Source organism: Gopherus evgoodei, chromosome 4 (genome assembly GCF_007399415.2).
Source record: "Gopherus evgoodei ecotype Sinaloan lineage chromosome 4, rGopEvg1_v1.p, whole genome shotgun sequence".
NCBI classification, from domain to species: Eukaryota; Metazoa; Chordata; order Testudines; family Testudinidae; genus Gopherus; species Gopherus evgoodei.
Window position 1 is genome coordinate 74,529,125 of NC_044325.1, and position 16,684 is coordinate 74,545,808.

The following is a 16,684-nucleotide window of genomic DNA, read 5'->3' on the forward strand; positions in this document are numbered from 1 at the left end:
TCAGACAGTCGTATAGCAAGTTGCTATGCTTTTGTTTGGGATATGACCATTACCAATACAAGATATTACCCCCTTCAGGCTCTTCACAGCACCTATAGTTTTACCAAACATTTAGTTATTTGAGATTACAAAGTATCTGTTTTTCACCTTGTATGACTGGCTGGTACAGGCAGCATCTTATAAAATCTTTAAAGGTTCAGTGCAAAAGAACTCCAGTCTTGTTCCAGACCTTAGACAGTCTATTAATCCCCTTAAAGAAAATTATTTCATCAGGAAAGTTCTGGACTCCATAGAAAACAAAAGTTCCCTCCTGGAATAAGGATTATTAAGCACATCTCAAACCATTGGTACTCAGAGGGAGAATTTTTGTCAGATGGGGAAATTCTTCCTCATCAGGCTCATGCAAAATCATACTCCAGAATCCCAGTTTTCATTTAAAAAGTCAAGTTCCTATCCCTTTTCATTGCAGAGCTATCCTCAAAAAATAAGAACTGAATTTAAATCAATGCTTGTACGAAGTGTGAGTTTAAGTAAGTTGGAGCAGCACTGCACCTTTAGTTAAAGCAGAGCAACTTTTGTATAGACAAGCCCTGAGTCTTTAAGGAACCCGAAACAACAGCTTTTAAATGTGCACACTGCCCCTGTCATCTCACTCAGAGCCTCATGAACTCAGCATAACAGCTTGGCCATGGAATTTGGCATATTATTTCAAAATACCACAGAACTCAGCATTTTTTCCTGCAGAGTTCATTATTTTGCTGAAAGGAGGCACCCAACTTTGTGTTTCCTATCTCCTTGCCCTGCTGGGATCTGCCTGCAGCTATCTCTTCTTGCCTCTTCTGGAATTGGATTACAGTGTACACTCCCTTCATTGTTCTAAAGGACCAGACAGGAGAGGTCAGAAAGCCAGAGCTAGAGCTCATTTTCAGCCAGGGAGAAGGGGAGCTAGAAAGACAAACTGGGCAACTAGGCTGCATGGAGAATAGAGTAGCAGACAAGGCCTGTGGAACTGAGAGAAACTGCTGAAACTGACTACAAGAACTTCTCTGGTACATAAAGAGCAGAAAGAAAATGATTCCAAGCCAAACCATCCAGATGACATCATTAACTTATGCAGGTCATAAAGCCAAACTGTTAAAAGAAAAAAACCATAAAAAGATACCCATCAAAAATAATCACTGCTAAAAATCATTAAAGAATTATACATCAATGAGTATTTTCAACAATGAGACATAACCATTTATGTGTTTAGGCACAGGAAGGATAGGAGAAAAAAAGGATGTTACGGAGATACAATAAATTAACACTGCTATACAGTTTAGGATTTCTTGCCAAAGAATTTGGGGGGTGCTTAATGCAGAATTTCCCATTGGGCTATGGGGTATATGGAACCCTCCCTATAGATTTTAATGATTAGAATTGAGGGGGGAGGGTTTTTTAAAATGTTCCCTCACTCTGTGAGACTGCTACTTATATTTAGAGAAACAGTGAACTGTATAGGTAAAGTAGCAGCCTAATAGGATCACAGTTGTAGATGCTACTATAAGAACATAGATTGGGGACAACACATAGCCCTAAGCACTTTATACAATAAAAGTGATGTGTAAGTTGTTTCAGTGATAGAACAAAATATTCAATATACTTCTATAAAAAGTCACCTTACTACAGCTAAGTTTTTGGGCCTGCAGGAAACAGCTGAAAGACACAAGCACTAACAGTTTGAAGCTCTTCATAGCATATTGATTGAAAAATCATTCCCTAATAATTGTTTGTGTGTCTGCAGTGCCTTCCATCATTATGCTCTCTTGCTGGGAAAGTTTCTTTAGATTTTTAGTAAGAGATGTAGCATATTACTAAGACAATCTTAATTAAGGATCTTTAAAAGCAGGCTGTTTAGAAGACAAGATAGCACAAAATGACTAAGTTATAAATGATGAACTACTTCTGTTCAATTAAATTTGCAAGGAAAAAAAATAATTACATAACAGTTTGGGAACAGATGTTCTTTGAGATTCATTACACATGTCCATTCTACTTCAGGTGCATGCATGCCAGTGAATCAATGCCAGAGATCTTTTTCCCATAGTGGAATGTGTCAGGGCAGCACATGCACCTTCCACATACCCATGCTGCTAGCCAAGGGTATAAAGGGCAGAGCTGCCCCGACCCCGTTCAGTTCCTTCACACCAGAAACATGCGTTATCTTTGACTCCAATGTACAGGAGGAGAGTGAGTCATGAAACGGATATGTGCAACATATCTCAAAGAAAAACAGTTACCGAACAGGTATGTAACCATCTTTCCTTCTTAGAGTGCTTGCACTCTTTCTACTTCAGGTGACTCATGAGCAATCCCAGACAGAAGAGGGTATCAGAGTCTACCTGAACAAGAACGCCAATGCCACTCTTCCAAATCTAGCATCATCTCCTGATAATTGAGAGAGCGCATAATGAGTGGCAAAGGTATGAACAGATGACCAAGTTGCAACCCTGAAAATGTCACTGATGGCTACATGACTTAAAGCAGACAACACTGCTTTTGCCCTTATAGAGTGTGCTAAAACACTTTAAGGGGAAGGAACCTTAATGATGATATAGCAACGATGAATGCAGGACGGTATCCTCTATGAGATGACCAGTTGTCCTCTCAGCAAAGGAGACAAATAGACTGCTTAGATGTTACTGATTTGTTAGATGTAGCTGGATTCTCTGATTCTTATGGTACATCCTAGAGACTGGTCCAGCTACCTGGGTCATTAGTACAACCCTGGTGGACCGAAGAATGGAACTGCTTTCTCTCCAGGGCTAGAGTGTAAATGCCTAGTGATTTAAGGATTGCCTTAGAATCTTTAGCAGAATGCAAAGCTTCATCTATTTTCTCAGGGAATAAGTTTAGGTACAATTGACCTGGGGTTAGCGACTGGTCCTTTGGGACTGGAAGTAACCTGAATATTGTCGTGGTTCTTGGCATAAGGGGTCATCTATCACAAAGGTATGCTCACCTGAGCAGAGAAGCAGATCAGCGTACCCAAGGAGAGCACCTATAACTCCATGTTTAGCCAGGTATAGAGCCCAAGGCATGTACACACTTGACAATTGGTTGCTGAAATCTAAATACAGAATTCACAGCCAATTTGGGGTTTGTACCCTGGTTCCCAGCAGCCTGTCCTGAGGTTGGCATTCACTCTTGAAGCATTACAACTGCAGCCAAAAAGCATAACACAGTGACTGCCATTATCCTTACCTGAATTGCTGAATCCACCTAATCTAAACCAGCCTGTAACGATAGTCTTGATTCCCAGAAGCTTTCACTCACAAGTGCTGTATACTTCTCCTTAGAATCATCTAGCAACTTGTCTATACATTTCAACATTTTGACAATCATAATGAACTATGAGAGCATGATGATTTCCAATTCTAAACTGCAATCCTGGTAACAAATAAATCTCTCTCCAAAACAGATCCAATATTTTATATCTTTCTCGTTGGCAGTAGATTTAGATCCCCCTATCTCACCTTTTGATTCACAACCATCACTACCAAAGAAGCTGGGGTTGGGTGTGAATAAAAGTACTCCTGTCCCTCAGAGGGGACTTAGTACTTCTCTGTTCTTCTGGCAGCGGGCCTCAGAGATGAGGGAGTTTGCCAAAGGATTTTGGTAGACTCCAAGATGTCCTCATTAACATGTAATGCAACTCCAGCAGGCCCCGCAATATGCAAAATATTCCTAACTTCTGTGGGTTGTCCTCAGACCAGTTCAATTCGTACACCCAGGCAGGTAAGGAGACAAAAGTGGGAATTTTCTGAAATAATTTTTATGGATGTTCTGCACAGTAGTGAAATATTTGACTTGGTACTGTACCCAATGTGTGCAGAAGGGTTAAAAATGCTGCTACTGGGTCAGAGCCTTTTGAAAAGGCTGTGTGAAGTCCCTGCAGATACTTCTGGGAATGATCTGATCACTGAAGAGGGTAAAAGGCTCTGAAACAAAAGCGCTCCTCAGTGGGACTTGCTGGACAAAGCTCAGTGAGAAGCAGCAATGCTGGCACCCAGAGACTCAGTGTCGCAGGCACAGAGGAAGCGTGGCCTACCCTTTGAGGTCTGGCACACCGAAGGAGTACTCTAATCTAAGGGAATGTTTAAAGCCAAGGGAACAGTGCCTTGGGGGAGATTTAGTAGTGTAAGATCTAGAAGACGAGAACCACCTGGAGTCCGGAGGAATTCCCCATGGATTCCAAAAGACCTCTCTTTTACCTAGTACAGTACCAGGTCCCAACCCCAAGACATCCTATTCCTGGACCCACTCTTATAATAATCACAGTGCTAACACCTTGACCTGCATGAAGAGGAATGAGGAGATGCTCAAGACCTTCTGCAGTGGAATCTTGAACCATAAAACCCCACTTCCAATTCCAACTCCGAGGAAGAGTAAGCATAGTCTAAAGGCCAAGGAGGCAGGAGACTGGGACCAGAGGAAGCATCCAAGATTTTCCTGTACATCTGGCTGGCTCCACACAAGACTTTCAGATCCTACTGGTACTGACAAAAGTTCAGTCCCAGATGGCTGCTGAGGAAGATACCAGTACTAGTGCTTGTATGGCAGGAATAGTCAATAGCTGGAGCTCACCTTGCATCGGTGGTCAGCACCAATAGTCACAGGAGATCCCTGCTGCACTGTATGTTTCAAGTGTTATTGGTACCAATAGAGTAAGATGTATCGTATATGCCATAGAAGGTACCAGCAATGTCTCAGTGGTACCACATGAGGTGCCTGTGTCAACAACTCTATAATGCTAGAATGCAGTACCAGGGAGTGCCTAGCAGGAGTTCCAATTTCTGTGCTGGTCTTTTAGTGAGAGTCTGTTTGGGACTAGCACTCAAAGATGAAGAGGGCTTCTTCTGGCTACAAGAGGTTCAAGTGTTAGACTTCTGATGCTGCTTGCAAGATACCAGAGACAGAGAAAAGTGTCTTCTCACCAGCTCTCTCCACCAAAAGATGTCACCAAATTTGGTGGCATGCTCTGAGACCGAGTCAAGTCCAAACCCTTATGTACCAAATGGCTGGGTTTCAAAGGGGGTCACAAAGCTGCTTCCATCAGGATAATCTCGAAGTCAAACATCCATCAAATTCTGAGTTCTGGTCTTAAACCCCTACAGATATGACACTTGTGCCTCACATGTCCTTCTCCAAAACATTTTATGTGGAGAGAGTGAGGATCACTCACTGGTTAGATTTGAGACAGCCAGAATATCATTTAATCCCCAGAGACTTAGGCAAATCTCGATAGTAAGCTAAAAGCTCAATGAAAAGTAAAATAAAAATCAATACTTTTTCCTAAACAAGTATCACTAACTAAAACTATAACTATAACTATACTAAAACTATTTACAATAACAAAACGTTTAGGAAAAGATTCTCTACAGACAAAATGGGAAAGTGTGAAAGAAGTTCACACATGCTCCAGATACCAGCCAGGGTCAGTGCAAAGGAACTGAGGGGGATCAGTGCAGCATCACTCTTCATACCCCTGACGAGCAGCATGAGTGCACAGGGGTGGGTGTGCCACACCACCCCAAAAAGTAGCACTATGAGAAAAAAGATCTCCAGCTTCAGTGCACTAGTGTGCACACATCTGAAGCGGAACGAACACTTGAAGATGAATAATTGACTCTGGATTAATAGATACACTTCTCTGTTTCAGTATTTAAATTCATATTTTCCATTATAAATTAATTACTTTAGAAACACTAAAATTCTAATATATTTTAGCCATGTATAACATTATATGAATCTGTTTCTTATTATTTCTGTTCAAACAACTGTGAATGTCAGCTTGTGAACTGCATCTCAGCAGATGTGCAGTTCCATGTACAATGTACATCACAAACAAAATGTACATATTCCAATGTGGCCTTCATACAGGCTTGTGCCACTATTCACACCTTGCTTTTGAAGCCACAATCCATCATTGATAATCCTGCCTCCCACCTAGAAAGCAGGGAAGCAGCACTTATAAAATAGATTGAGTCTGTTTGATGGATTAAACAGGATATGTTCAGATAACAAGCACTGAGACAAGCATGTCACCCACTGTACATGAGACAGTACCAAAAGTCCCCAACTGCTGGAGAGGGGACACTAGATAGGGAGGGCTCTGAGTTACTACAGAGAATTCTTTCCCAGTTATCTGCCTGGTGGGCCTTGCCCACATGCTCAGGGTCTCACTGATCACTATATTTAGAAGGAATTTCCCCTTGGGTCAGACTGGCTGAGACCCTGTGGTTTTTTCACCTTTCTCTGTAGCATGGGGCATGGTTTAAACTAGTGTAAATAGTGAATTATTTAAAAGCAGCAAAGAATCCTGTGGCACCTTATAGACTAACAGACATTTTGGAGCATGAGCTTTCATGGGTGAATACTCACTTCGTCAGATGCACGTACACCCACGAAAGCTCATGCTCCAAAATGTCTGTTAGTCTATAAAGTGCCACAGGATTCTTTGCTGCTTTTACAGATCCAGACTAACACGGCTACCCCTCCGATACATGAATTCTTTGTAACTTTAAATCTTTAAACTATGATTTGAGGACTTCAGTAACTCAGCCAGAGGTTAGCGGTCTATTACATAAGTGAGTAGGTGAGGTTCTATGGCCCGCAACATGCAGGAGATCAGACTAGATGAACATGATGGTCCCTTCTGATTTTAAAGTCTATAAGGCTATGTGCTCAGATGACTAGCAGTGAGACAAGCATGCCACCCACTGTATGTAAGACAGCTTAGTTCTTCAGTGTTCAAAGGAATTATTTTCCTTACTCTCTCCCTTAATATAGACCCTGATCCTTTAATTGACTCCATGTAAGCACAGGGGCCCCTTAGAGAGTCAGTTGCAGGACTGGTGCCCAGTTGTTCTCTGTCATGGCATAATTCCCCCCTCTGAACTTTAGCGTCCAAAAGATGGGGTACCAGCATGAATTCCTCTAAGCTCAATTACCAGCTTAGTACTTGTAGCGCTGCCACCAACCAGGAATTCCAGTGCCTGGTACACTCTGGTCCCCACAAAACCTTGCCCGGGGACCCCCAAGACCTAGTCCCTCTGGATCTTAACACAAGGAAAGTAAACCCTTTCCCTCACCGTTGCCTCTCCCAGACTTCCCCTCCCTGGGTTACCCTGGAAGATCACTGTGATTCAAACTCCTTGAATCTTAAACAGAGGAAAATTCACCTTCCCCCCTCCTCCTCTCTCCGCCTCCCAGACTCTCCCTGAGAGAGAAAGTAATCCTAATACAGAGAGAAAATTAACCTCTATCTCCCCCTTCCCTCCTTTCTCCCCACCAATTCCCTGGTGGATCCAGACCCCGTCCCCTGGGATCTCACACCAGAATAAAAAAAACAATCAGGTTCTTAAACAAGAAAAGCTTTTAATTAAAGAAGGAAAAACAGTAAAAATTATCTTTGTAAATTTAAGATGGAATATGTTACAGGGTCTTTCAGCTATAGACACTGGGAATACCCTCCCAGCCTAAGTATACAAGTACAAATTAAAATCCTTTCAGCAAAATACAAATTTGAACTCCTTCCAGCCAAATACACATTTGAACTCCTCCCAGCCAAATACACATTTGCAAATAAAGAAAACAGACATGAGCCTAACTCGCCTTATCATCTAGTACTTCCTATTTTGAATCTATAAGAACCTGTATCAGGGAGATTGGAGAGAAACCTGGTTGCACGCCTGGTCACTCTCAGAACCCAGAGAGAACTACCAAAATCTAACAGCACACACAAAAACTTCCCTCCCTCAAGATCTGATTGGTCCTCTGGTCAGGTGACAGCCAGGCTCATTGATCTTGTTAACCCTTTATAGCCAAAAGACATATGAAATACTTCTGTTCTATCAACTCTTACTTATCTGTTTATGACATCCTCAAAAGATAAATAACATACTGCACCTGTACTATATATCTGTATTTGTACTTAGTGCAAAACTATGAGTCTTCAGTCTACTCACAACATCCTGCTTCCTTCTCTTATATGAAATCAGGTCACTTTGGAGGGGTGACAAGGATTCACTTTTCATCATGCATTTGTCTGCATCTGTGTAAATTATCTCAAACTCAATATTTTTGTCATTTAGTAAAACTAACTAACTATATAATAAGACAGACTGAACAGCAACACTGCATTTTCATTCCATTACTGGCTAGCCCATTTTCTGGTCATATTATGAAAGGGATGGAGGGAAATGAACCCTAAATCATCTTGAAAATATTCATGTAGCACAAAGAAGGAAAAAAATGTACCCTTCTGGTTACAATTTCAGTAATCACAAACCATTTATTTGAAATCCCTTGGAAGAAAGATTAAAGTACATGATCATAGTACTTTGGGCTGAAAATTTAGATTTGTTTAATGCAGTTTTTGTTACAAAGTATACTAATAGAAACTTTTTATAATCGTAATAAAAACTTTGTAGTTTGGATTTAAACATTCCTCTGCAGTGTCTGAAATCCAAACATCCCAACAGTACAGCAGAACGAGAATCAGAAAGTGAAATTTAGTAAACAGCTTCAGTGGTAAAATGATAAACATGTTTTTTTAAAAATCCTCATACTCAGATTAAAGTGAACACTTGGTTGTGTGTTGGGTTAAATCGTGCTGTTATGAGTTGGCCATACTGCCATTTTTCATTCAGGATTAATGTAAAGAGGTGATTGAAATAACAGCCATCAAATGGAAAAATCAGTTATTCTTCAGTCACTTCTACGCACAACATCCCAAATCTGGCTAGCCACTTGGGTCAAAAGGGGTAACGATATTTTTAGACATCCTAAACTCAGACAATTCTCAATTGACTTGCACCTTACAAAATCACTTACACTTGTATAAAGTGAGTGTAAAATACAGCAATGAGTATTTTGGTAGTGTTTTTACACATGCTCCCTGCACTCAATTTGCAGATGTGTAAATGATTACACTAGGTGGAGGAAAGCAGTAGAGAATCAGACCCACTGTATTTCAATTTGCAGCTGATATTTGAATGGATAATCCTCAACAACTTGTTATTCAAAATTATGAAGAGAAGCAGTCATGATAAAACAATCATTTTGTACAGTTTACAAAACACTGCAAAGGTTTAATATTTAAAATCAGAATATGTAAGAGTATAATGAAAGTATATGTCTCAATTATGGTACCAACCTGTGTCTTTCTTCTTCCATGGAAGGTAATGAGGATTTTCTACCACATGAGCTGTGTCACATGTATCTGCTTCTTTCCTTGGATTTTATGACAACAGTGACCTGAAACAAAACAGTAATAGCTTGAATATACAACCCATGAAAACATTTTCACATAGAGCCTGATTTTCAGAAGCACCAGTAACTCCAACTGAAGTGAAAACGAGCTGCAGATGCTCAGGATCTCTAAAAGCCAGGCCCATAGTTTCTTTAGAGTAATAAATCACATTTTTCCATCGTAAGTGCTCAACTATACCATGAAAAATCTTTATAAGACTATTAGTAGAAGAAGCATCACCTGTGTGAAGTAGGAACTGACTTTTCACTGCATATTTCAATTGTTTGCAAAGGTAGAGAGTTCACAACCTCAATTATCTTCAGAAAATAAATAACTTTGTGAAAATGTTGCTTCACTTTAAATTTCTAACTACAGGGTTAATCAACGTCTGGTGATAAGTGTTAAATTCCTTCCCTTTCTCTAACATGTAGGAGTTCTCATTTGACCCAGTGAGCTATTATTGCTGTAGCCATGTACTTTCATCTATACCCCAATATCAATGCCATTACATCACCAGCACTAGCCAGCAGAGAAGCAGACGGTCTACTTCTGCCACAGCATTTACCTTCACCCGTCAGCATACAACACATCCTTTAGAGCATTTTGCCATAGTTGTTTTGTCATTTTCACTGCACAAAGTACAATTAATTGCCTCTAGTATCGTAACTGTTTTGCCCTATGATTATCATTAGTCTTCAGAAGTCTAGTTGTCGATGGATGTCAGCACAAACGTACCAAGAATTGAAAATGAGTTAAGCTTTCTAATAGAAAAGGTCAACTGAAATTGACAGTTTCATAATTCTTTTTCCTACAAAGACATTACAAAGTAATTCTTGTATATAATAATTGGGACTATTTTATGGCTATCAGTGTCATGGATTACATAACTTTTATGCTCTTTTAAAAAATAGGTGACTTGACATTTTTGGAATTTTCCATATAAGTAGGTAGATGTGACAATAAAAACATGAACCAATCTAAATAAGAAATTTGAGGACTGCCATTTTAAAAGTTCACAGATTTTAAGGCCAGAAGGGATGGAGCTCACTAATGTGGTATACAGAGGTAACAGTTCCCTACCTTTGCTAAGTATTCCCCTGCTTCTACATCCAAGGATCATGTTTGTCCTTTCTGCCACAGCATTGTGCACTGGGACCTTATCTTCACTTTGTTATCCACAGTGATCCTCAAATCCTTTTCAGAGTCACTGTTTCCAAGGTACAGACCTTGCCTTGTAAGTATGGACTGCACTCTTTGTTCCTCAATGTATGAGCTTGTTGCCTAAAGACTGTTTCTAAGTACAACTTCATAGTAAAAATAGGGTGTTTTTGCATAATAAACAAGAGTCTCACTTTGTGACTGTTGCTGGATAATAGTGTTCTGTAGACAAAAGAGAACAGTTGAATCTTACGGCGATTTGACGGCAGCTACAATGGTGTTTTCAAATGGATTTTGGACAGGGAGTTCTCCCCTGCATACAGAAGGGATGGCATGGAAGAAAGTCTACTCTCAAAAATGTTTTTGCACTAACAGGAGGTAAAAAGACACATACTGCTAGCAAAAGCAAAGAGCAGTTGTCAGCACAATAATTAGAGCAGCCACACAGAGCTCATAAAGCATCTTGAAAGTAAGGCAAAGAAGCTTGTGTTTGATACAGTGGAGAAGACAGAGCTAGTAGAAGGATGCAAACAACATATGATGTGGTAAGAACAAGCCAAAATGATCTTAGCAGGAGCAATTTCAAGGGATTTGTGTCGTGCGGTCAATGTTGCAGTAGTCAAGGCCAGAGGGCTATATCAAAGATACTCACATTATGGGCCTGAGTGATTGGGAAGATGGTGGTGATGTGACTGAGGCAGTGATTCTGGAAGCTGAGAGAGCTTGTGAGGAAAAGATCAAAACTCAGTTTTGGCCATGTTAATTATAAGTTAATGTCCGGTCATCCATGAAGAGATGTCAGAAAGAAAGGCTGCAACCCATATTGGAAAAAGGGAGACAAGTTCAGAGTGCAGAGGTAAACGTGTGAGCCATCAATGTAAGACGTATGCAGTGTTGTTGTAGTCATGTCAGCCCCAGGATATTAGACAGACAAAGTGGATGAGGCAATATCTTTTATTGGACCAACTTCTGATGGTGAGAGAGACAAGCTGATGAGTTACACAGAGCTCTTCCTCACCCACCTTGTCTCGTCAATGTAAGATGATAGTCAATGCCATGCAAGACCACCCAGTGATAAGATGTGTAGTAAGATGAGGCCCGGAAACATAAACCCTTATCAGAGGCCTGGTATGAGGCCTAAGGCCTGAACTCAAGTAATGGTCAAGACTTTGCTAACATAAAGTAAAGTTAAGCTGTGAGCCAGAGGCAGGCCCTGCTCACAGAAGCTGGCAAGGAAAGGACTGATGCTGCAAAAAGAGACATACCTAAAAGGTACTGGACACTAGATATCAGAACATTTGCATACTTGTACACTCCACACAGATAACAAGGAACAAGCTGACGCATCCCAATGACAGGGCCAAAAGGGTAATAGGATGGATAGAGTTGTTTTGTTCGACCCAACATGTACAAGGTCAGAGGTGGCACCTTACTACGTAGAGGGGTTGTACCTTGTTACGTAGAGGGATTGCACCTCAATACACCCTCCTGCTGCCTCCACTGTATTGCCATGCAAGAGTGAGTTCCTTCTATCTCACCAAGCATCCCAGCATCAGATTGGCAGATCGCTTCCCTTAGTCTGCCAGTGATGTCAGTCTTTACTATCTATTACTCCATTTCTCCCATAAATACTTTTGTACTTCCCAGCCTCTTATTCCCACCCCCTTCCTGTTGTTGCCAAATTCTGAAGGACCAGGCTTATGGCAACAACAACTTCCCTACTCCCTATCTCTACTAGTTAACAGAAACCTAATGGAGAGAAACCTCTAAAAAAGTGGGAAGACAAGAGAAGGAAGGAGGGATGAGAAACTCCCCAGAGAGAAGGAAAGTGAGGGTGACAGAAGAGACAAGAAGAATGTTTTTTTATTCTTGTATATTAACATTAACTTCATTGTCATAACAGTCCAGGATACCTTTATGGACTTGCAACTTATTTAAAAAGCTATCTTCTCTCTTTAACACATACTATAATAATTTTGTCAGATAAATGAATTAAACATTTAACACAATATTTTTGCTTTCCTCTGGAAACAAAAGAGGCCTGTGTACAGTAATTTGTATTTTCCACATGGCCTCTTTACAAACTTTCTTAATATTTATGTTCAACTTCTTCAGGTCTGTCTGAAAAATCCAGAGAGTAATTAATAGAATTCAAGTTACCTAATTTAAGGGAAAAGGTCTGAACTAATCTTGCCTAGATATTTACAGGTGTGACTCAAGAGAGAAACCAAATATTTCAAATCTGGAACCCAATTATCCCATTAGCCTAAAAAAAGAATTTGAGAGTTTATCCTGTCACTTAACCTTCAAAAACAACACACATACAAAAGAATAACTTATCCCGTTTCTTATCAGGCAGCTTAGTAATACAGCCACTTTATTTTGTGTAACAGGGAGATCATGACACATTACAGCACTATTTGAAGGCATATCCCACTCTCATTTCTATTTTTTAAAAGGTAATAAATAATTGATTTGGTTTAAACAGAATCTTTAATGTCACCCAAACCATAGAAGAGATACCTTGGTAAAAGTTAAGAGTCCTGGTGTTAGAGAAAAACAATGCCATAATGCCAACCAGGGTAACAAGTACTGGAGCAAGTTACCTTCTGCTTTGGGGTATTTAGGTTAAATAATTATATCTAGCTCTTAAAAACAAATACTGAATTTAAAACTGTTACAAAAATCTGACAAAACTATTTAGGTGTCACTATGACATAGTTTAGAGTTTTAAAAATGTGTACCGCAAATGAGTTAGACTTGCAATAATGTGATTAGAAACTGTACCTGCAACAAACTGCAACAATTGCTAGATAAAATAGCAATATGTCAAAGTTTATTTTCACAGTACACACTAAAATCATAGTCAAAAGCTTGTGATTTCCTGCGGGTGTCTTATTTTTTTGTTCTAAATCATAGGTTAAAGGCATGCTGTCAAGCATAAAACAAAACTAATTCAGAACACAGATTAGTCATTTCTCTTTCACCAGCCTCAATCCTGAAAACATTACTTGAGCCATATGCCGAAGGCAGTGTTGTACTCCTTTCCTAAACTGTTCAAAAAGACTTTCACGTACTACACTGAAGAACAGAAGTAATCAATGTAAGCCATATTCTCCATCGGCTAAACATTGTGCATAAGAATTAATTTTAAAAAATCTTTTTTTTTTTGTTTAAAATATTACATAACCCAGGGAAATCCCAAAAATCTCACTACGTACAAATCTGACTTTTCATAATCTGTGGTTCTCAAGTTAAGGAGGCCTAAAACATGAGACTCAAAATGTGAATGTTTTTAAAAGAGCAATTAGTAACTGATCAAAGGGAGACGTTACTAATCTTGTGCAGTAACTGGAGTTCTTCAAAGCTGATATGAAGGAGTCACTAATGGGATGACAATTTGCTTCGGATTGTGACAGACCCCAGATGTACCTCTGATCCCAAGAGGAATGCATCTGATGTTATGATGATGGAAGGTAGATCTTGAATAAATGAGACTCCTACCCATATCTCTGGGCCCTTCCACGAGATGAATGACTGTAGAACATAGCAAAGAGCAGACATCTGTTTGTCCAGATAGCGCTTGTTTAGTATATAGACTGTCCTGAGCCATTCTGGAGGCATCAAAGATGTAACTTGGCATGCTGAGTTACAAAAAACACAAACTGCCATGTGCCCTAACAGTTAGTGAGAACTTCTTGCTGAGGTTTGAAGACTGAGCTGAATCCTTGAGATGAGAGTCTAGGTGGAAAAATCTGTCTATAGGTAGGTAAGTCCTAGCTGTCACCACATACAGAGAAGCTCCTATGAACCCCATCCACTGTACTGTCATCAAAGTGGACTTCTCAAGATTGAATTGCAGGCCTAAACTATGGAGTGGAAATCTTTTTGCTTGTACTGCTGACAATGCCTCTTGATAATATCAACATCTAGACAATTAATCATTGAGTTAGGGAAGATGTAGAAAACAGGAAGATGTTGTGACGTTACTCTCCATATTCTTCATAGAAATTTGTTGTGATATGAATATGTCATGACTAAGATACGTTTTATGCAAGAGGGGTCATGTAAGGTATCATTGAAAAGGTTATGATCTACTGAATGTGTTTATCCAATTTGCATGCATGTATCATTTCTGTATCTGAAGCTAGGAATACTGACCCTGTATTCAAATGTGCTACTTTGGGTGACACCCACAACTAGTGCTTCAAGTACAACAAAGAAAAAGCCAGACAGGGCTGATGGCTCATCAGCAAAGAAAATAGACTGTGAAAAAGCTTAGTCTTCCTGTGTACACGCCAAACAGCCTGCGAGTAATGGCTGCAGAGACATGTGACTGAGTTACCTGCTACTGGACCCCACCTTGGAATGCCAGTGTTTTTCCACTGAAAGAAAAAAGGGTTCCCGCCATGCAGAAAAGCTATATAAGGCAGGAGAGTGACACCATCATGGTTCTCCTCTGCCTCCCCACCCAAAGAAAAACTGGGAAACACCTGGAAACAAGAACTGAACTGGGGGTGGGGGGAGAAGAGCTGAGCCCAGGCTAGAAGGGTGTCTAGCCTGTGAGTAATAATACCTGAAGTTTCAAGCTGCACACCAGTGCAGCTGGTTTAAAGAATCTTTGCAATCTGCTTGAAACAACACTTAGAATGAGAAATTACAGTACTATTTGTAGTCAATTTCTTTAGTGTAATAAGTTTAGTTTGCATGTTTTGTTTTATCTGCTCAGTAATTTGCTTTGTTTCCGTTTGCTATCTCTTAAAATCTGCCTTTTATAGTTAATAGATTTGTTTTGTTTATTATTAAACCCAGTTTGCGCAATTCCAAACGGGGACAGGGGGCAAGAAGTTGTGCATCTCTCTTCACATTGAGGGAGAGGGTGAATTTTTTTGAGTTTGCTCTGTGCAGATCTTTCTATATCGCACAAGACCGTATTATTTCAGCTTTTATGGAATAAAGGGGTGTCCACATGGTTGCTGGCTGAATCCTCTCACACAGCGCTGACTTCAGTCTGTGTCTGCAGCTGGATGTGGCCGTGTGTGTGCGCACTGCAAGAGGCCAGAGAGCCTAATTCAGCTAAACTGGGAGAAGGAATCCAGGCTGGCAGTGCAGGCAGTGCTCAGTGAAACCCCAGTACATAAAGTGGCGTCTCAGAAGAGGGAATCTAACCCATCACAGACATATCTTCAGATGACGTGAGTGGGTGGCTAAAACCACCACAATCTTTGAGTCTACTCTTGAGGTAGAGGAGAGGCTGAAAGGGAATATGCTGTACAGGTCGTGGTTGACTCTGAAGCAAAGAAACCTATTGTGAGAGGGATAAATCATGACATGAAAATAGGCATCTTGAAGGTCAAAAGTCACAAACCAATCCCCTGAATATAGGAAGGGAATTACAGCTGCAAGGGTCACCATCCTGAATTTCTGCTGTTTCACATAGTTGTTCATGTATCTGAGATCTAATACTGGCCTCCATCCCCCATTCTTTTTGGAAACCAGAAATTACTCAGAATAAAATCCTTTCCCCCTGTGCTGAACTGGAATTGTTTCTGTAGCTTCTAAGCATAGAACACAGGTGACTTTCTCTCTCACCAACTGATCATGAGATGGTTCCCTAAAAAGGGATGGGCCAGAGGGGTGGGAAGGATGGAAATGAAATGGATGGAGTAACTGGACATTATGACCTCTAAAACCCATCTGTTGGATGCTATGGTCTCCCAGACAGGTTGGAATTGGGGAGGTAGTATCCAAAGGAGGTAAGAAGGATTGGATAGTGCAACAGTGAATCCCTGTGGATCAAGTGGTTCAGATTTTTGACCAAGTCATCAAAACTGGTGCTGGGATGATGTGGGTGGCTGAAATGGCAATCCACTGTGGCAGTAGCTAGTCTCTTTTTGGACTATCTTGGTCTCTTGGCTGGAGGTTCAGGTGGTCTACAGAAAGTAGAGAAGCGGCCTGGGGGGGAGATCTCTGTCGTATCTGAGACTTGCTAAATTTTCTTTTATTCATAGGTGTATAGATCCCAAGGAAGCTAAGTGTTGTCCTCAAATCCTTTAACATGTGAAGGGAGTCGTACACAGAATCCCAAAATAACTTGTGACCATCAAAAGGAAGGTTCTTTATAGTAGATTTTACCTCCCTAGGGAAGCCAGACAGCTGGAAGCAAGATGCTCATCACATCACAATCGTGGTGGAAATGGACTGGGCTGCAGTATCAGCTGAATCTAAGGA

At 40.5% G+C, this 16,684-nt stretch overlaps 1 protein-coding gene across 2 annotated transcripts in view; it reads right to left on the bottom strand.

The window, feature by feature from the left end:
- The window catches only part of FUT8 (fucosyltransferase 8), a 248,110-nt gene that overhangs the window by 172,780 nt on the left and 58,646 nt on the right, over positions 1-16,684 (bottom strand). The window contains exon 2 of one of the 2 annotated variants that reach the window (XM_030559807.1): positions 9,277-9,300. The gene's annotated coding sequence lies outside the window, so the exon portion shown is untranslated. Of the gene's footprint in view, positions 1-9,199; positions 9,301-16,684 lie in introns of those variants that run through there. The other variant, XM_030559808.1, reaches the window with a different exon arrangement.